The following is a 21,885-nucleotide window of genomic DNA, read 5'->3' on the forward strand; positions in this document are numbered from 1 at the left end:
GGACTGAGAGCAGCTTCTCAGACTGTGGTTTCCCCCAAGCCTGCTACATGGTACTACATGGTACCCCCTTATCTTGAAATACAAGGGACTGTGCCTGGGATTTTTTGCCTGAAGCACATTTACTCTACTATTGAACTGTGGACCTTCTCATCTGATAGAAATGAAAACATGGTGATGTGGGACTCCCAAATTTCTATCTCTTCTAAGAGTTCCAGCAGCATCTGATTGTGTCAAGATGCTGCAGAAAAGCCAAAGAGAATAAAACAAAGTTATGCTCTCTCTGTCTAAAATTGAACAGATTCCGAACAGACATAAATTGCTCTGCTTGCCACATTTAAAGTTATCCATCTTCCTGGTGAATATTTATATTTTGCTACTGTCAAACAGAAATCTTTCTTATACGAACTGTGAAACAGTTTAAAGGGGGAACATTTGCCACTTGCTGTTGCACTGTGCCTAGCAGATAACAATATATTAGCTGCTCTTCACGCTTGGGCTTTGCTCAATTTTGAGTGCCTTCCATGCTGCACAATATCTTGTCCTTTCAGAGCCTTGCTTCTTGATCTTTTTTTTCTTTGAAGAAGCATTCATTTGGTTAAGATTTTTTCCCCTGTAAGTCTTACCCATTTACCATACGCAAATGCTTTTAAATAATGTTGTTAACAATATGTTTTCTAGGGACACTTGGAAATAATGAGAAGTACCTCACAACATATCTTGTTTTCTGCCCAGCAATGTATCTGCTACCTTTTAGTATTGCTGGTTGTTAAACCAACGCCTCTTGACTCCCCTTCATACAAATGCATTTCCCCCCTGCCTATTTGATCATTTTAGGGACGCAGGTGGAGCTGTGGGTTAAACCACAGAGCCTAGGACTTGCCAATCAGAAGGTCGGCGGTTCGAACCCCCGCGACGGGGTGAGCTCCCGTTGCCTGATCCCAGCTCCTGCCAACCTAGCAGTTCGAAAGCATGTCAAAGTGCAAGTAGATAAATAGGTACCGCTCCGGCGGGAAGGTAAACGGCGTTTCCGTGCGCTGCTCTGGTTCGCCAGAAGCGGCTTAGTCATGCTGGCCACATGACCCGGAAGCTGTACACCGGCTCCCTCGGCCAATAAAGCGAGATAAGCGCCGCAACCCCAGAGTCTGTCACGACTGGACCTAATGGTCAGGGGTCCCTTTACATTTACCTTTATTTATTCAAATTTAATTGCCGTTTTCTACTGGCCCTTACTGTAAGGCGAGGAACCTCTACTTGACAGAGTCAAAAGAAGAACCCTCAGGAAACATTATGGTTTACAATGGCCCACTTCTCATGTACCTCTAAGCCAAAACGTGACTTAGCACAAACATGTGGCTTCCGAGGCTTAGCATTGTGTCCGAAGCCAGACTCGTAAGTTTATCTCCTAAAAACAAACTACAGGTGGTAAGCCTTAGATTTAGCCTTCACTTACAGCTTGTGGTTTGTCTGGAATGAAATAAATCTTGAGCCTGCATTTGGACCTCTCTCTATGCCAGGCATAGGCAAACTCCAGGTGTTTGGGACTACAATTCCCATCATCCCTAGCTAAGAGGACAAGTAGTCAGGGATGATGGGAACTGTAGTCCCAAACATCTGGCAGGCCAGAGTTTGCCTATGCCTGCTCTAAGCCAAACCATGGCTTAGTTCATTGCAGCATAGTAGCAGCAGGACCAGAGGAAGAGATAACTGGCTGCAATCTTTTCTCCAGGAACCCGCGTGTTTGCACTAAGCCATGGTTTAGCTTAGTGTTATGTGTCAACCAGGTCAATGTGTAACAATGCAAACATGACACCCTCTTTCTGCCCACTCCTTAAAAAAAACCCATTCATTAAATAAATATGATTAAATTTCAATTACAAATCCACTACTAAAGGCTTTATAAAATCCCTTTGCAGTCATTCTTCACTCCTGACTGATCTCGGGTGCATTCTGATCCGAAGTGTTTATTGTGGGACTGGTGCTCCTCATGAATACATACTTTAATTTAAAGTCATCATTTATTAAATATATATCCTGACATCCCAGCATCCACATGATGTAATGGGCATAAAAATGACATTCCATGTTTTCTTTCCCCTTTCTGGGGAAATTCTGATGTTAAAAAAAACCTGTGGCCAACTAACAATTTTTTGTGATATCTCAATGACCCTATTGCAATATTAAACCGCCATCTGGAAGCACCCATGAAGGCGACTGCTGTTGTTTGTCCTCAGGACCCCTGATATTCAGAAGCATATCACTACTTTTCAATATTCCCCTCGAACATGAAAACCTATTATCTTTGCTGCATCACCCCACAGATACTGGGACTGCAGAGCGAACCAAGCAAAAGCAAGGAATATTCATCTCTGTTTTGTGTCATCTTTTTTATAACAAGCTCCAGTATCATTGATTTTCAAGGCAGCAAGGAATTTATGCAATTAATAGTCCTGTCCCCAAGCAGAACTGCTAAAACTGGAAAATGCCTCACTATATTATTATTTCGTATCTGCTTCCTATTGATTTTTCTGGTATATGTGTTATTCGTATGGCGGAATTAATGAATTTTGGGGAGATATATATGTAAATGTTCATCAAATCTCCCATTTACAAGACAACTGCAATATACTTCTTTGGCTATTGTAACTCATAATTGTACTGGATACAAATATGATGGAAATCCATTAGCCTAGCCATAATCATCAATGATGAATGAACAAATTACTACTCTGTTTTCTCAGAGTGAGTCTATCATTGTTTTCTTATTAATTTCAATTAATTTCATTGGGATTTGCGTAGGTCAATGTTACAGTGGATTGTGTCCTATAATAATAAACTTGATCAACTAGTAGCTGAAGTTGTTTAAATCCAGCAGAATATAGTTCAAACATCTCACTATTGCATAAACTCTAGCCCTGAACCCACTATTTGCATACCTAACTGTTAGGGCTGTGGGTGCAATTTTGTTAGATTGGAATAGAGAGCTTTTGCTGGCTTTGGTTTTTTTTTGTTTGTTTGTTTTTTAATATAACTATGTGTGACTATGCACAGGCAGCACCCATTTCCACATGTGTTGGCATCCAAAGAGTAGTGCTTGTGTAGACACCTACCAAAAAAGCACAGAATTAAAATGTATAAAAAGTTGGAATGATCCATTGGAAGCCAGCCAGCCCAGGGCATGCATTTTTGAATGGCATGAATGGTGTTTGAGAAAGATAGGATGGCTTTTTCAAAAGCAGGACTAACATTGCATTTCTTACGAAAGAAATTCCATGAGAAGATAGGGGACTCCCTAATCTGTTAAATTTCACATGTATTACCAGGGAAACTGGAGATCTGGCTGGAGAAAAAGATCTCAGCATTTGATTACTGGATTCCTGGGTTTTGGGGTCTAAATTTTCAGGGGTCTACTCTTGTGTTTCTCCCCACCCCCACTCACATTATCAGGCACTCATATAGAAAATGAAAAAGAAAAGGCAGAACAATAGGAGATACATGGTTTTGGATCATGGATCAGATGCAAAATGATATCCCAATGTGACTTTAAAGTGCTGCATAGCATAGGTTTTTTTCAATTTTAAAAATCATAATGTGTAATTTAAACAGTTCTAAAAACAAAATAAATTGCCAGCAGGATATATAAAAATTACCCAATTATCTATTTGTGCTTTGGGTAACAGCCATATGTTTCCTGCTTTTCGTTTGCATGTGTTACTATTCAAATTTCCTTGGGCTAATTGGCAGTTGTTAAATTTCTGCACCATATTATTTATTTGCTATGTGTCTTTTTCTAAATGCACGTGTACAAAGTGTGTGCCCGCATTGCTGCTGTTCATCATGATGACACCCTAGTGTTATGCCGCTGAATGCTAGGTGCTGGGAATCACAGCTGGGTATCGCAGTGCTGTTGTGCTTGTGTTCAGCTTGTAGGCTTCCCACAGGCCTCTGGTCGGCCACTGTGAGATCAGGATACTAGACTACTTGACCCAGAAGAGTAAAGGAGCCACTGTTAAAATGTTCGAGTCTTGTGGAACCTTAAAAACTGGTAGCTCCATCCTATGCCTGCCTATTCAGAACTATTGAGTCCAATGGAACTTACTCTCAGGGAACTGTCACAGGAATGCAGGCCTGTTGAATTCAATGGGACTTACTCTTAGCTTTAAGATTGCAGCCTCAGTTCATTTTTTTTCAGGCCTTTAAACTGGCAATAAATTCCCTTTTACAATACGATACGATAAACTTTATTGTCATTGTCCCATACAGAACAACGAAATTGAAAATCTACATCAGACATGCCCAGTTTTAAATACCTGGGCATTTATATCTCGGAGGACCTCTCATGGACTGCAAATATTAATATGGTTGTGAGGAAGGTGCAGGGGAGGTTGTATTTCCTGAGAATGCTCAGGGGACTGAATCTATCCCAGCACCTACTTCTGTCCTATTATCATAGTACCATCAAGAGTGTCTTAACCTATAGTATATTATCGTGGTATGGGAGCAGCTCTGAAACGGATAAAAAAGCTTTACAGAGAACAATTAAAATTGCCCAGAATGTTATTGGGCTCCGACTACCAACCCTGGATGAGATCTTCACGTCTCGCATCTTGAAGAAGTCACATAATATTCTGAGAGATCCCACCCACCCTGCTCACAATTTCTTTGAACTATTGCCTTCGGGCAGAAGATATAGGACAATGAAAACACGAACCACACGCCTTCTGAATAGTTTCTATCCAAGAGCTCTGATTGCACTAAATAATGATCTCAGGGCCAGTTGCAAGGTTTAGTAAGCAGGGAGTAGAAGGAATGAGATAGGTTTTAGGTTATGTTATGCCTTTAATAGGTCATGCTATATTCTGGATTATGTTATGTTTTATAGATTATGTCTAAATAGGATGAGAGTGTCGGAGATACGTGCAAATGTATATGTGAACCCGGTCTTTGGGTGGGTGTTTGATTTTCGTTGTTGTGTATACTGTGTATATACGGACAATGACAATAAATTTATCTAATCTAATCTAATCTAAAAGAAACCAACAAGCCTGCTATCCCAGCTATCCCAGCCTGGTTAGCCCCCTAAAAACTCTGATACCCCATAATTAAATACAATATACTCCCATAGAGACTACCTTATACTGCGTTTAAAACCAAAATCGCATTTGAATACAAACTTTTTTCTCATGCAGCTAGTCCTAGTCTTTATAGCCCTGTACCTTCTTCCAGAAGGCAAAAGCTGAAAGAGATCATTTCCGGGGTGCGCACTATCCTGCACTATCTCTACAGCTTTCTTATGGCACCTGGAAGCATAGATTTGATTTATATTTAGGCCCTAGGTTTTATGTAGTTTTGTTAATATATTTTATCGATTTTTTAAAAATATGTTTTTATCTTGGTTTTAAGCGGCTCTGAAAACATGGTTTGTTAATATAAAACTATTTAACACAGAGAAGTAAATTTATTGTCTCAAAAAGCAAGTCAACAAACACTGAAGACAGAGCAGAACAGGAAGGAGGGTTTTTGTTTTGTTGGTTGCGGCCTTTGCAAAATGAAGCTTAACGTGGTGAAAGAAGCGCAGCCTTTGTTGCTTCTCTGAGCTGCCTTGCAGAGGAGCAAGGGTCACCTTTCTAAAGAGATAGTAACATACGGCTGGCCATGTGAAAGAAGCCTGCAGGAGAGAAAGCAAGTGCTAAGGCACTCTTTCATGAAGTGAAGTGAATGGCAGCAATTTCAACAGAGGCATTTTGTCTGCCCCGGAAGGCAGACTCCACCAGCACACATAACAGATGTAATTTTGTTGTTCTGTACAGGATTCACTTTTTATATTTGTTTTACTTACGTACATTGTCTTAAGAGATTTGTTGTTTAATTGTGTTTCTTAAAATGCGCTAGATTAGGTCCTAGGAGACCAGGGTTCAAATCCCCACTGAACCACAACAAAATGAACTGGATTCCTTGGCAGGTTTTGAATAAACATGCGCAAATTTATTGAGGGTTCATATAGTAGATAGATAATAAAAGGATGCATACAATTTTACAGTATGCCGAGAACAACATGAGTTGAGAAATCAGAGAGAGGAGCTGAGGAAAGTCTTGCGGGGGAGTGAGGGAGGGATCTTTGGGGAGTGGGAGGGGGAAAAGGGGGGAAATAATGAAGATGACTCATTTTGATAATTTGTTATGTTGAAATTGTTAATAAAAAAATTATTAAAAATAAATAAATCCCCACTCAGCCATGAAGCTCACTGGATAACCTTGAGCCAGTCGCTGCTTCTCAGTCCAGCCTACCTCATAGGGTTGTTGTGAGGATTAAATGAGCAGGGGGAACCATGTACACCACCTTGAGCTCCTTGGAGAAAAAGGTGGGATATAAATGAAATAAAATAAAGGGGGAGGGGGAGTAGTAAAAAAAAATTGTTACCATTATTATTAGTTGTAGCAGTTGTACTAAAGGTGGGAATTTTTAATTGTTGCGGGCATCCGTCTCGAGAGACAATGCTTGTGTTTTTATATAATATATAGATATTGAGATATGTAAACCACTAGAGATTTCTGGAAATATAAAGTGGTATGCCAGTTAAATAAATAGATAAATGAGTCTTGTAGCTTCATTGATCAGAATGCAACGCTCTTCACAATGAAGAGGACAAGTATTCCGACTGAGAGATGCAGTTGCTCATTGACATTGCTATCAATAAATTGACTATTCCCGTCAAAATGTAGCAGCCATACATGGCAGTATTAGTATTAGTATTATTATTGATTGATTTTTAACGCAAGCATATGAGACAAAAAAGGGGGGGATGAGAAAATAAAAATAGAACAATGCAATAAACATCAATACATACATATTAGTTTACATGTACAGATCAAAAGGTGCCCTCCAAATGGATATCCAGGCAAAGTTAGTGTTTATAAAAAGTATGTTCAAAAGTGACAAGGGCATTAAGGTCTTCAGACCACTGTGTAATAGATTGTGGGTACCGTATTTTTCCATCTATAAGACACCCTCATGTATAAGATGCCCCCTATTTTTGGGGACTCAGATTTAAGAAAATGCGGGGAAGTGTATCCATGTATAAGATGCCCCCTAATTTTTGACATTATTATTTAGGAAAAAAACCTAGTCTTATACACGGAAAAATACGGTATTTCTCCTTCCAGCCTTGAAGTACAAGTTTTATAATGGCCATAAGGGCCCATAAAGGCAATTTTTGTTGTCCTACCATCAGTCCCCATACCACAGGAATATAAATTTAAAAAACAGGAACATCCACAGATATCAAAAATATGCAGAACTTTTAACTCAAATAAAATATCACTGGAGCTGCCAACATTATTTGCCTCAGCGAGACATTTCCAGCATCTACCTGAATTAGACAATGCCTTCCTATTGTCTAGGAGACATGGAAGCCATACATGGATGAAACGTTAAAGGTTAGAATTGTCAATCAATGCATAAAAATAGACTTCCTATTTTTTAACAAAATAATCCTTTCACTAGTTTACAGTAAAGTAAGGCAATAAAATGTCATTATTCTTTGCAGGTAGTAGTGGTGGTTTTATGTTGGTATCTACTAGGGGCTAAGTATAGGCTAAAACTGTAATAAGCATTTTTAAATGTGCACATATTATCAGAACTAAATATGAGACACATGGATACCAATTACTAATTCCTATTGTAGCTGCATCAATATTATGAGAGTACCAAAAGGATCTCCCCCGCCCCCATTTTCTATGGGGAAAAAGGCATCTATTGATTTCAAATGTCATCTGACAATTTCTTATGTCAAGGATTTGCTTACACGCCTAGCGATTTATTTATTTTTTTGCCAGGCCTAGCTGAGCTTATATGTTAAATAATTTAGTATTACATTGCATCTCTTAAATATAAGCATCAAACGAATTTCAGCTTCAAAAAAACCAAGCAAAAAGAAACATTGCCAAAAGAAAAGAAAAGAAATTCTGGATCATCATCACAGTTAGCTGTAAGCACGGAAACTGAACATCAGAGTAGATTGGCCACTTACGGATTTCCAAAAAAGAGAGGACCTAGATAGCATAAACATATACAACTGCTAATTTCCGTGTGGAAATGCAAATTTAGAAGCAATTAATAATTACCATAATTAAAATGGAAAGATAGTGCAACTCACCATAGTAGGGTCAACTGTGAGCAGGTGATCTGTGTGCCTGTACAGTTTGCTGTTTGGGTGCTGTCAATGGGCAACTTCAATGTCTCTGCTGCTCTCCCCTCAGGGATGGAGGAAGGGAGGTGTGGTGGGTGCGGAGCGCCCCGGGTGTCACCACTGAGGGGGAGTGACAAAATGCCGGGCGGCACTCACTGCGGGGCCTGCAGTGTGCCCGACTCACTGCTTCTCTCCTGGGAGAGTCGCAGTGGCTTAGGCGCATGCAGGCTCCACACTGCCCAAACGGTCTGCCCGCTGCCTCCCCTCCCAGCTGTAGGGCAGCTGAGTGGGAGGAGGCAGGCAGACTCCAGAGGCCCCACCCCATGGGTGGTTTGCCCCGCCCCTGGGTGCACCTCCCCAGGTGCCTGAGCGGCTTCCTCCGCCACTGCTCTCCCTATCTTTAAACCAAATGTGGGCCAGACCATCCAGGTCAGCCCTTCAAAGAGAGGGATTCCCCTGTTCAGTACAACGCGTGGCCACACCACATCAGTCTCTACCATGGAACTGTAAAGCAAGCGTGAAGGATGGGAAGCCATCTTTCTGAAATTGCCAATTGTTATTGTTATTTTAATTAATAACCACCCTTCATCCTAAGGTCCCAAGGCAGGTGACAATTATTTAAAATACAGTTTTAAACCCTTATGAGTGACACCTTACTTCTTAAAAGCAACAACAACTACCCACCAACCAACCAACCAACCAACCAACCAACCAACCAGATCTTCACTGGAAGAAATCTGAGTATTTCCCATCATTGTACTACAGATATGTTTGCTTTATTTATTTATTTATTTATTCATTCATTCATTCATTTCATTACTACTACTATAAAAGACAATGTAGAAAATGAAGTACTCAAATGAACTAATCTCTTCTGTTTAACAAGTATGTGATGTTGTGTACTGGGATGACATATAGAAATTAAATACCTGTAGATCGCATGAATGGAGTATTGAGAACTTGAAGTGGCCATGAAGTTTGAGTAGGGTCTTAGGATGCAAAAAAAAAGGCAGAAATCTAATAGTTATGTATAAGCCCTATATACAAGTTGCACCTGGTGAACATCTGCCCCAGCTGCTAAATGTATAGGAGCCCCATCCTGCTTGGATAGGCAGATCCATGAGAGATCCTCAAGTAGTGTTCCTGTCACGTTTAGGCAGTTTTTACAAGCAGCACTTCAAAATTGCACCAATTAGAAAACGCATGGGATGTCACGGCTAAAATGGCCACTGTTTCTTTAATGCTTAAAAAAGCTGGGTCAGTATGAGTCAGCAGCCTGCACCGGGTTGTATATATATAGTGAGAAATGTTGGGTTGGTTAGTGAAAGCTGGTAGCGTTGATGTGTGTACAGTTGGTCAGTCGCTTTTGCAGAAAGACTTTTAAGAATAAAAGCAGAAAGTATTCTGCAAGGACACTCTTCTCATGGACTCTTTTATGCCGACAAGGGTCTGAGGACCAGGCTGAGGCAACAAAGGGAGGTCAGAACCCTTTCCTTTTTTTTTCTTTTTCTTTTTTTGCAAACACTGACATGGGAAGCTGTCTTATACAGTGGTACCTCGGGTTAAGTACTTAATTCGCTCCGGAGGTCCGTTCTTAACCTGCAACTGTTCTTGACCTGAAGCACCATTTTAGCTAATGGGGCCTCCCGCTGCCGCCGCGCAATTTCTGTTCTCATCCTGAAGCAAAGTTCTTAACCCGAGGTACTATTTCTGGGCTAGCAGAGTCTGTAACCTAAAGTGTCTGTAACCTGAAGCGTATGTAACCCGAGGTACCACTGTACTGAGTCAGACCAATGCTCTGTCCAGCTCAGTATTGCCTGCACAGACGGACAGCAAGTTTCCGGGGTTTCAGGCAGTCCTACAATGAAGCCTTTCGGTTTCACTCCTATAAAGAATGTCAGTGCTGAAGTGTAAACATTCACTCATTATGCTGTAAACTCAAGGCTGTGTACAATTCATTGTATCTGCATATTTGTAAATGTTGAGTTTCTAAGAGTCAATTAGTGGCACCCTGTAGCAGCGATTTGCTTTTTCTATTTTTAGTTATGGCAAGTGACAAGGGAAGCAAGCCTAATATTCATGTAACCAAGATGAAAAGAATGGATAATCTTCTGCTCAGTGTGTTCTGTCAAGAAACTCTTGGTAGGATGAACAAGGACATGTTGACATCCACATACTGTTTAGAGTGATGTTGCATAATTGCACCTCATTTCCACATGATAACGGTGAAGTATCTGTGTCAGTGTATTTATTTCAGGCAACTAATCCTCCAAAATTAGCCAGTAAAGGTTAGTTGGAAATATTTTATTCAAATACGACCAAACAGATTTGTGTATTGAAATCTCATACAAATTATAGTTTTAACATTTTTGAAATGGAAAAGGTAGTTGTGGGAAGCACCATGGTTTCAATGCACCAGCCTCATTCAGTTCAATAAAGCTTACTCCTAGGTAAGTGGGTATAGGATTACAATCTTATATCCACTTTCTGGGGAGTAAGCCCTATTGAATTCAATGGGACTGGAATCCCCAAGCCTCAAAAAATCCCATAATTTGTATTCAGATCCGATCCACTAATTGTTCACCGGATGACACTCACTTCCAATGGTGGCTTTGTCATACCTACAGATATAATATGGTAGATTCAATTGTCACTATATACTGTATTTTTCGCCCTATAGGACGCACTTTTTCCCCTCCAAAAATGAAGGGGAAATGTGTGTGCGTCCTATGGGGCGAATGCAGGCTTTCGCTGAAGCCTGGAGAGCGAGAGGGGTCGGTGCGCACCGACCCCTCTCGCTCTCCAGGCTTCAGGAAGCTATCCACAAGTCTTGCAAGCCTGGCGGGATGTCCCGCGGGCTCGCAAGGCTTGCGGGCAGCAGCCTGCAGCCCAAAAGCTGGGGGACAGCGGGGAGGCGCAGCACCGCCACCCTGCTATTCCCCGACCTGATCTGGAGGCTGGCGGGGGGGGGGGAGAGAAGCAAGCTTGCTTCTCCCCCCTGCCAGCCCCACAAGCTCGCGGGATAGCGGGGAGGCGGAGCGCTGCCACCCCGCTATTCCCGACCTGATCTGGAGGCTGGCGGGGGGGAGAAGCAAGCTTGCTTCTCCCCCCGCCAGCCCCACAAACTCGGGGGACAGCAGGGCAAGCTGTCCCTGAAGGCAGAAGAGGGAGACGGAGCGCTTCGTCTCCCTCTTCTAGCTTGGGGATGGCTGCGCAAACCTGGGGGGGGAATAAAAATTTTTCCCTTGATTTCCCCCCAAAAAAACTAGGTGCATCCTATGGGCCGGTGCGTCCTATAGGGCGAAAAATACGGTAACTAAAACTAGGTGACTGTATATTGGTGACCAATAATGGCCAAGAAGAACATGTGCATCCTGCAAACAACAACTGGAGTGAAGATTGTGCAACTCATTTGCTAACTTCAATATGCTTTAGAGCAGGCATCCCCAAACTTGGCCCTCCCACTGTTTCCCATCATCCCTGACCACTGGTCCTGTTAGCTAGGGATGGTGAGAGTTGTAGTCCTAAAACAGCTGGAGTGCAGAATTTGGGGATGCCTGCTTTAGAGAACTATGTAACATCATCCAAGTCCTATTAGTTAGTTAGTTGCTGCTCCATACAGCCCTATGAGTCTTTGTTTGAGAGCCAGTGTGGTGTAGTGGTTAAGAGCGGCAGTCTCCTAATCTGGGGAACCGGGTTCGCGTCTCCGCTCCTCCACATGCAGCTGCTGGGTGACCTTGGGCTAGTCACACTTATGTGAAGTCTCTCAGCCCCACCCACCTCACAGAGTGTTTGTTGTGGGAGAGGAAGGGAAAGGAGAATGTTAGCCACTTTGAGACTCCTTAAAGGGAGTGAAAGGCGGGATATCAAATCCAAACTCTTTGTTTGGCAGTCCAGTGGCTCTAGGATGGCAGATTGGGCATCAGCCTTCTCACCCCACACCCATGGACCTTGCCCAAACCCGTCCCCATAGGCGCCGACTCCATGGAGCCTGAGGGGGCCCGAGCCCCCTCAAAAATTCGTTTGGGGGGGCTCAGCCCCCCCAATAATCTCGGGCGGCGGTGGGCGCGTCCGTGGCTTTTATAGGGCGCCCGGCGCACACCACCTCGATAACGGGCACCGGCGCGGCGGGGGGCGCCGGGCCGGGGGAGGGGGGCGGCCGGCTTGTCTCCTTGGCAACCCCATTGAGCAGCGCCGGCTCCCCCGGGAGGGCCATCCCCCCGCGCCGCCGATCGCTAACACCGCCGACGCTGTGGCTGCCCGAGCCCGACCCGGAGCCCGAGCCTGAGCCCGAGCCCAAGCCCGTCAGGAAGGAAGGAAGGAAGGAAGGAAGGAAGGAAGGAAGGAGAAATGGGGAGGGAGACGAGGGAGGAAAATTGCGCGCAGGGTGAAGAAAGAGAAGGGCGAACGAGACGAGCTTCCAACCCAGAAAAGTGCTGGAAGACTGGGAGGATGCAGGATCGGGAAAGAAAGCGACGCCTTCCCCGGCCGCGACGTCGCCCGCTTGTCATTGGCAGCGCAGCGGGCGCCCAGAGGGGCTGGGCACCGGCACAGGGCCGCTCCGCAGCCGCGGAGGACAGCTGCGCGGCTAGCAAGGTGCGCCGCGTAGAGCGCGGCCCTTGTGTGGCCCGGTGGCCAGGCAAGCTCGGGCGGGGACCCCCATGCGAATCTAAGATGGGAGAAGAGGGCAGAGCAAAGGGGGTCCCTTCCCCAACCTCCGGCTCTGAGACTTCCCTGCGCCCCAGAAAAGCGAAAGGATTTTTTTTAATAAATATTTTATTAAGTTTTCAAATACAAAGTTAGAAACATACACTGAAGAAAAAAGTAAAAGAACAAGAAAAAGAAAAAAAGAAAAAGAAGAAAAGAAAACCAACCATTCAACACATTTTTTATATAACTAACTGGACTTCCTCGCATCTCCCTTACCCTGCATTCTTTATAATAAAGATATCAGCAAATTATTACCTTGTTTCGTACCTTATTTTGTACTTTTCAAATACTATACCTCTAAATTTAACATACTTTTCATCAGTTACTTATATCTTAAATTAAACATAGTATTACCTTAGATTTTGACCTTTTCTTACTTAAAATATAATTTCCTGTTTCCCAAATCTAATTGCTGAAGCTATAGTTTCCGAATCGTGTAAATTTTTAACACTCATACAACTTATATTGTTTTTGTAAATAGTCCTTAAATTTTTTCCAGTCCTCTTCCGTTGTTTCTTCTCCCAAATCTCGGATTCTGCCAGTCATTTCAGCCAGTTCCATGTAGTCCATCAATTGCGTCTGCCACTCTTCCAGTGTGGGCAAATCTTGTGTCTTCCAATATTTTGCGATAAGTATTCTTGCTGCTGTAGTTGCATACATAAAGAAAGTTCTATCCTTCTTTAACACTTTCTGGCCAACAATGCCCAAGAGGAAGGCCTCTGGTTTCTTGGGAAAGGTATACTTAAATACCTTTTTAAACTCATTATAGATCATTTCCCAGAAGGCCTTCACTTTTGGACAAGTCCACCAGAGGTGAAAGAATGTCCCTTCAGCCTCCTTACATTTCCAACATTTATTATCAGACAGGTGATATATTTTTGCAAGCTTGACTGGGGTCATGTACCACCTATAAATCATTTTCATAATATTTTCCTTCAAGGCATTACATGCCGTGAATTTCATTCCGGTGGTCCATAACCTTTCCCAGTCCTCAAACATGATGTTATACCCAATATCCTGAGCCCATTTTATCATGGCTGATTTGACTGTCTCATCCTGAGTGATTTTCTCTTCAACCTGCCCTCCATCCTCTTGCAGAAAACTCTTTGCCTGCCCTGCCCGTATTTCGTTTTTGCTTTTTAATTCCACACACGCACCCTTCGGACTTCGTGGCAATCGGGCGCGCGGGTGCGTTTCCTAAGAGAGTGAGGACCCCCGCCTCCTCCCCACCTGCTCCCTCGCCAGCCAGCCAGCCGCGCGCCCTAGCCGGAGAGCCCCGGCCGTCCCCGTCGCGGAATCGGCTGGATCTCCCTTCAGCAGGCCGTGCTCACAACTCGGCCCAGGGACCCCCAGCAGCGGATCTCCGGCTCAGCTGAAGAATCCGGCAACAAGCCCCCTCCTCCCCAATCGCTCCGCCGAAATACGCTCCAAAACCCCCCAGATAGGCCGCCGGCCGCCAAGTCTAGTGGCGCCCTGAGCGAGGGTCTCTCCCCAACACCGCCACCTTGAACTGCGTTCTCCCGGCTACCCGAGCGAACCAGCGGCAGGACCCCGGTATGGGCCCCCCCAATATTTTTTATAAGTCGGCGCCCCTGCCCGTCCCCAAGTTTTCTAACGTGTTTCTGGTCAATTGGCACCACTCCAGGGTTCAAGAACAGTCAATTCCCAAGAGTGCCTTGGGTGTAGCCCAACCATTGGATGGAACCCTTTTCCAACAGCAAGGAAAGTACTATGTGGAATGGTGATCTGATCCTTGTCCTATCACCGTGCCAACCCTGCTTACTGACTGGATAAACAAATAAAGTTGTGATCTGTTTCCACCCAAGACCATTGTCTAAAGTGTATTATTCCTGCAGCACCCACAAGCCACAACTCCGCATGTGCCACACAACTGGGTTTCAACCCATTCCATAAAGGCAAGTATCTGCAGTTCCTAACTTCCTTATGGGGATAAGAAAGATAAGACACATAGCATTGGTGACTGGTACCCTGGGGCAAGCAATTTTGCCTCTTCAACCCAAGGGTTTGCTGGCCACCTACAAATGTGACATTTCCTAGACATTGTAGAAAAGGGAAACAAAATCCATGTGCCACAGCTACATAATGAAAAAGCTTGTCCCCATATTCATGTGCAGTGATGGGGAAAGTCTCAATGGCTGGATTTCTATTTACAGCATACGTTCCTGTGCCTTTAACAGTTGCAGCTTTTCCTACTACTACATTTTCCTGTTGAAAAAGCTCCAGCTGCTGATTTCCACCCCATATGCAGCTGCTAAAGGTACAGAACAGGTTGTCCCTGTAGGGATGTGCATAGATGCTAAGAGAGGATATATTTATTAGATATTATCCTTCCTTCCTCACATTTGTGAGTTCAGCAGACTGCATCCCTTTGCATCTTAAAAGGGAAGATAAGCCAGTTTTAGCCTTTTAGTTTAAGTAATCCAGAATGCTTTAAGGCAGACTGGATAATCCTGGTATTTCCCCCTTTTCTCCCCTTTAAAACAACAATCACACTAACAATCTTATAAAAGGTAAAAAAAAAAATTACTCACTCAGAATACTAGTTGAAGAGTGACAGATACAACAGCTTTGTTCAGGAAGGCTTAAAATTGTAATCCAGTTACGAAGACATACTTTAGTCCAGTTTAAAATGGAATTCTCAGCATATGTTCTAATTGCTGCAATGAAGTCAAAGAGCAAAGAAGAACTGCCTGGCCAGGTGAGGAGATTATATGTGGCTACGCTCTCCCCCAGTCAGGGCACCGTGGGAGTGGCTCTCAGAGTTCTCTCTAGCAAACTTACAGGAAAACTCTGTTGTAAATTTAACCTATCATGTGCCTATCTAGCAAACATGCATTGTTGATTTGACTGCATTGTAAATACAGTGGTACCTTGGTTGTCGAATATGATTTGTTCCGGAAGACGGTTCGATTTCTGAAACGTTCGACAACCGAGGCGCAAAGGGTGGTCTGCAAAGTCAGTGGAGAAAATTGGGGGGGGGAACCCGTAGCGGAAGCCGTCCGACTTCCGAGGTGCATTCGAAAACAGAAGCATTTACTTCCGGATTTTCAGCATTCGAAAACCGAAACATTCAGCTTTCGAGACGCTCAGAAACCAAGGTACCGCTCGGTTCCACACTTTCTTTCAAAGTGTGGGAACTGTATTTCATCTATATATTACTGACTGGCAACCTCATAATGGGTGTTGTTCTGGAATTCTAAGAAACTAAATTATCAGTGCAGCTTTGAAATAAGTTCTGTTCAGAATGGTGGCCAGTTGTATCCAAACATAGACAAAGATCTACTCCTTGATCTGAAGAACCAACATGCAAAATTTGATTACAATATCTTAAGATGTGTAGCAAATGGACACTCAAGCGACTTTGCAAACCCTATTCATCAGCAAGGAATAGAGTTCAGGCATTTACTGAACTTGGGTTAGTATAGCTAAAACTATGTAGAGAGAACACACACACACACCCTTCCTGGTGCAAAAGGCAAACAAGCAAATTTAAATGTTCCTTCAGACTTTTACACTGAGAAAATTATAGCACTTAAGCATTCTTGTAAAACATTACAACATTTCAGAGATTTGGTATACAGACCTTATGAAATAAAATGAATAATAAAAGGCCCACGGTAGGTGCCATGGTACCTTTTAATACAGGACTCGAAATAACTTCCCAACTGGGAACTGAAAATATTCCGGTGCAGTGAAGTTATCAAGATGTGGACTCAAGTTTCACTTTCTCCCTCTTTCAAACTAGAGGGGCCTCAGAGCAAGGCTGCTGCTTCAGCACTGAGCGCAGGCAGCTGATCTCTTTCTGATTTACAGTCCCTGCAATGAGCAGAAAATGGATACATAATTCTATCAGTTTGATAAAAGACATGCCTCAGTAGCCACAAAGCTCTCGGTTGATGAATATACAATAACCATGCGCAAATATGCAGTAAATCTTTACTTATGTGAATATAATCTGGATCTTTACCATTTCATTGTATGCTAATGTCAGCAAACCTCTGTGTTTAATGCTGGGTTTGCACATGTAATGGAACGGGCTGGTGGAAAGGGTTAAGTTAAGGCTGTGAGTAAAGAGTTCCCATTTATGAATGTTGCCCTCATCTTCTGAAATTTCTCATATATACAGGGATGAAAGGTTTAAGAGCCTTGCTCATTTTTGCAGCTGGCCACCCCAGTTAATTAATTAATTTGCAGGGGCTACTTTTTCCACAATGGGAAAGCATGCAGAAATGGTGTTTCCCACTTCCAGTCTGATGGTACAGTCAACTCTATCTCATGGGTGTAGCCAGGGGGGCGCGGGGGGCAGCTGCCCCCCCTAAATCAATCTAAACACAAATCTGAGATTCTGCCCCCCCCCCCCACCCATGAAAGCCTGCCTCCGTATGAAAAATCCAGGCAACGCTCATTCTCTACATCCCAATTCCACTGTAAATGTAGAGCTGCCCCAAAATGCCCACATATGACAGGGAGGAGTGTCTCCAATCAATCATATAATTTTAATACACTTGCTCTTAAAACATCACCACCAAATGCATATAAAAATAGAATCAACAACCATTCAGCAAAACCATTAAGAGAGATTTTGGCTGGAAAGGAAGCTGACAGCTGCATACCCTATATTTTGTCTGGAGGGGGGGGTGCTTGTTTGATCCTCACTAATGTGCCTCGCTTCTTAATGTGATCATTTGCTGCACTTGATAGTCTGAGAACTGTCTGCTTCCCAAGAGCACACCTAGTTCGTACTTGACCTATGTAGCAAAGGAGCTAATTAAACTGCCTCTCTTATCGTTCCTTTTACAGCTCCCACCCAGCTGTGTGCTACCTGCACACTTCAAAGCAGACCCATCTACTCTGTGTAAAGCGGTAAGCTTCACGAATGGAAAACAGAGTCAATTGAAAATGTCATTGGTTTAAGCTACCGGAAGGGCTTTTCAAGTTTCAAGTTGACAGTGTCACACGTATGGAAAACGAGCGCTACAGGAAAATTATCATGCACTAACAGATTTAGCAACAGAGCAAGAAACATGTCATTATAGGATTATATCCTTTCTCCTCACAATATAGGAACACAGGTTACATGCCAATTAGTATGGAATGTTTTTTTAATAAAAGTAATTGCACCGTAATTTGCCTGTAGTTACATGGCACTATTTATCGGTAAACCTTAAGCTGGTGCACAGTTGAAGATCAGTGAAGAAATTCCTCTGCCACCCAAATTAAAACTGAATGGGAGAAGAGGGAGTAATTATCTTCCAATCAAACCTGCTTCGTAGGGTTGCAACAAGGCCACTCCCCAGAAGAAGGGGAAATGCAAATATAAAACAGTATTGGGAATTTTCTGAGTTGAATGCTTCAGTTAATGAAATTACTGATAGGGCATCTGTTCTACTAAGTCCAAAAGGCCCTCATATTCTTAATGACTGCTTTATCACAGTGGAGTTTTATCAAAACCATGAAGGTTTTTCACAAGTATGAACTATCGTATTTCTTATTCACATAGCACATAGATCAATTATGGAATGTTCTACCAGAAGAACTAGTAATGGCCACTAACATAGATGACTTTAAAAGGGGTTTAGACAAATACAGTGGTACCTCGGGTTACATACGCTTCAGGTTACACACTCCGCTTACCCAGAAATAGTGCTTCAGGTTAAGAACTTTGCTTCAGGATAAGAACAGAAATCGTGCTCCGGCAGTTCAACGGCAGTAGGAGGCCCCATTAGCTAAAGTGGTGCTTCAGGTTAAGAACAGTTTCAGGTTAAGAACAGACCTCCAGAATGAATGAAGTACTTAACCCGAGGTACCACTGTACATGGAGCACAAGGCTATCTGTGGCTACTAGACATGACAGCTATCTTCTACCTACCATATGTTTCTGGATGTCAGTTGGTGGGAATCACAAGTGTTGGTTGTGCTGTTGTGCTCGGCTTCCGCTTGCAGACTTTTCATAGGCATCTAATTGGCCACAATGAGAACAGGAAGATCAAGCCAGGCTCATCTTCTTTATTTATTTTATTCATTTATTTATTAGATTAATATACCATCCTTCCTAAGATCTCTGGGCAGTACACAGAATGTCCTACAAAATCAGCAGAATGATATTTTGTCAGACCAGGAGCTGCAGCTACTGTTTATTTACTTGTTTCTGGGTGTTCTTCTACTTTAGTATCATCATCAACAGTTTATTACGATCAACTGATCAGAAATAAGCCGTACAGATCAACAAATACGAGCATAAAAAAGTGGAACATAGCAACAGCAGCCCAGTTGGTTGAATTGCAACATCCACCAGCATTAAGCAGCACAGAGAACTTCTGACAACAAGACTGTAAAAATAGTATCTGCAAACAGTTTCTTCAGAGGAAGGCTGTCTTCCGTGCATCTTGACAAATCCTGCAATGCATTGTTTGAGAACAATGGCTATCTAGTTACATGACAATTATTGGCACAAGACCATGCAAGCATTTTTCCTACACATCTATTGCAATGCTATAAGCAACTTCCAGCATGTTGAAAGTGACTTTGCCCTATTTTTTTATAATTAATCAATCACTAAGCATGGCTTACTACACTATTTTTTTTCCTTTCAAGAAACATTAAGAATTAATGCAGCTGGGGCTATTTTCGTTTTTAAAAGCTGCTTGGAATTTTAATTTAGTTCCACTGTAAACAACTTTGTTTGTCTGTCGATACAGCAGTACAATAATCCAAAAGAGGAAAGTTTCCAGGAGCAAATGAGCAAAACATCATTTACATACAATAAAGTAGCAGTTTGGACACAAAGTGCAGAGCAAAAAGGTCATGTTGACCATGAATGAATTAAATCATCCAAGTTTACCATGTTTCCTGTTTTGCAGACTGATATTGCTGAACCAGCCTCTGCCTTGGCCTGGTGATGGTGCACATTTGCCAAAAAGTAACAGGCTTTCAATTTCCTCCTAAAACAACGTAGAGTATGGTGGCATCTATGAACTCATAGACACAACACACTTAGTGATAGCTTTTGGGGATAAACTGCATGGTGGTGGCAGTAGCAGACCCCCGTCTTCCAACAAGGGTGCCCAGGTGCAAAAAAGAGCAAGGCTCCTGCCCATTTTATCATTGTGCAGAAGAGGGGGATTCAGCAACTATACGTTGCCGTGCAAATGGTACCTATTTAAATCCCCACAACTATTGAAGGTGCACTGTCTACTTTTGCTTCTGGCCACCCTTTTAAAACACCACTACCACCTTTTATGACAATCTGAAAATGCGCCCCTGGACATCCTCTCAATAAAATATATGTTTGAAATGCAATGCAATGAAGTGGAAACCAAGTGCAACAATAACCACCTGATCTAGAACCTCATTTATCGTTTACTAGCAGGTTTATACCCAGGACTAACTGGAAATTCTGAGAAAGCCTAAAATCTGTGCAGTTTTAAAATCAGCGGTCAAAACCACTGATTTTGAAAGGTTCGGTACACCATCTTGATTCAAGATGGCAGCCAATTTTATCCAGACATAGACAAAAGCCTTCTCCTTGATCTCAGGAACCTATTGTGTCAAAGATGGTTACAATATCTTAAAGTGTCTAAATGCATAGCAAGCAACATTCCAAAATATACAGCCTATGGCTGATGCCCTGAATGTTTTAAGTGTCTAGCTATGGCCCTGCCTCTGCATTCTACCATATTATGGACAAATAAACCATCACTGAAATATTTTAAGTCATCCGGGGGTTTTTCATTCGGTGGTTAAGCAGCTCAAGTGGAGAAAGGGGTAATCTGGATTGATGACAGTGTGGAAAAGTTAAACCATTACACCATAGCCCCAATCGACTCATCTACAGCATTTTTTAGAAGAGTTTCCATATAATGTGTGGCTTGGCACTGAATATCATCCATTCTCATTCTATTCAGTATTACTATTTAACATGATGCTAGGCTTGCCTTGTCTTCTCAGCAAATCTTAGGTACTTTTATAAACTCTGCATTTGGTCATGTTGTTCAGCAAAATCCTTGCTAGCTCTGAGCCGCTTTGTTGCTGCTTTTGTGTGTGTGTTACGCACAATCGGGCAATCATCTGAGTAATCTTACCGACGTTTCATGCATTTGAAGACATGGAAAAGGAAACAGATTGTTCACTCATCATTTCATTTTGTTTTCACGTTTGGCTCAGTGAGAAGAGGTTTTTACGCCTCCTGCCTCCTACCTTCTTTTTTGTCCTTTTGCACGGAACGTGTCCTGGTTATTTTCAACTTTGTTTCTCAACAACATGTGCTCAGCAAAAATATACACTATCTCAAATACCGTGGGACAAAGGAGCAGTGTCACGGAGGGAGAAATGGAAAAAACAGGCTTCCTTTGACTGCAACCACAGCTCATTGCATCCCATGGATAGACAACCTGGTGCCTCCAAGTATGTTTAAGTTACAAATCCCATCAGTCCCAGACAACATGGCTAATGATCAGGGTGATGAGAATTATAATCCTCAGCATCCGAGCAGCATCATGTTGGCTGCCACTACTGTATGAAATCAGCCAAAATAAACTATTTCTGGATTATTATCATTCTAGATCGGGGTAGTCAACCTTTTTATACCTACCACCCACTAATGCATCTTTCTCGATGGTAAAAATTCCCTTACCACCCACCAGTGCCCGATGGCAGGAAGATTCACATTGTGCCGCAGAACCCTCTACCACCCACCTAGAATCCTGAAATGCCCACTAGTGGGCGGTAGGGACCAGGTGGACAACCCCTGTTCTAGATCCAGGTGAGAAGTTGCATGTGTGAAGGGCCCACTGTGGGGAGTTGCACATGGAAGTCTTTTATGTAAGAGAGAAACTTCCAGGCCCTTTTTCCTATAACAGAGCATGCAAATCCATGATCTCCCATCCCACTTGCATTCCAGAGTGACAAAATCCAGGAAAAGCTAACCATATTAATGTTAGGATATTTCCGTTCCACCTTAAAGGGAGCA

Source organism: Podarcis liolepis (genome assembly GCF_965112155.1).
Source record: "Podarcis liolepis genome assembly, chromosome: 1".
In the NCBI taxonomy this organism is placed as follows: Eukaryota; Metazoa; Chordata; class Lepidosauria; order Squamata; family Lacertidae; genus Podarcis; species Podarcis liolepis.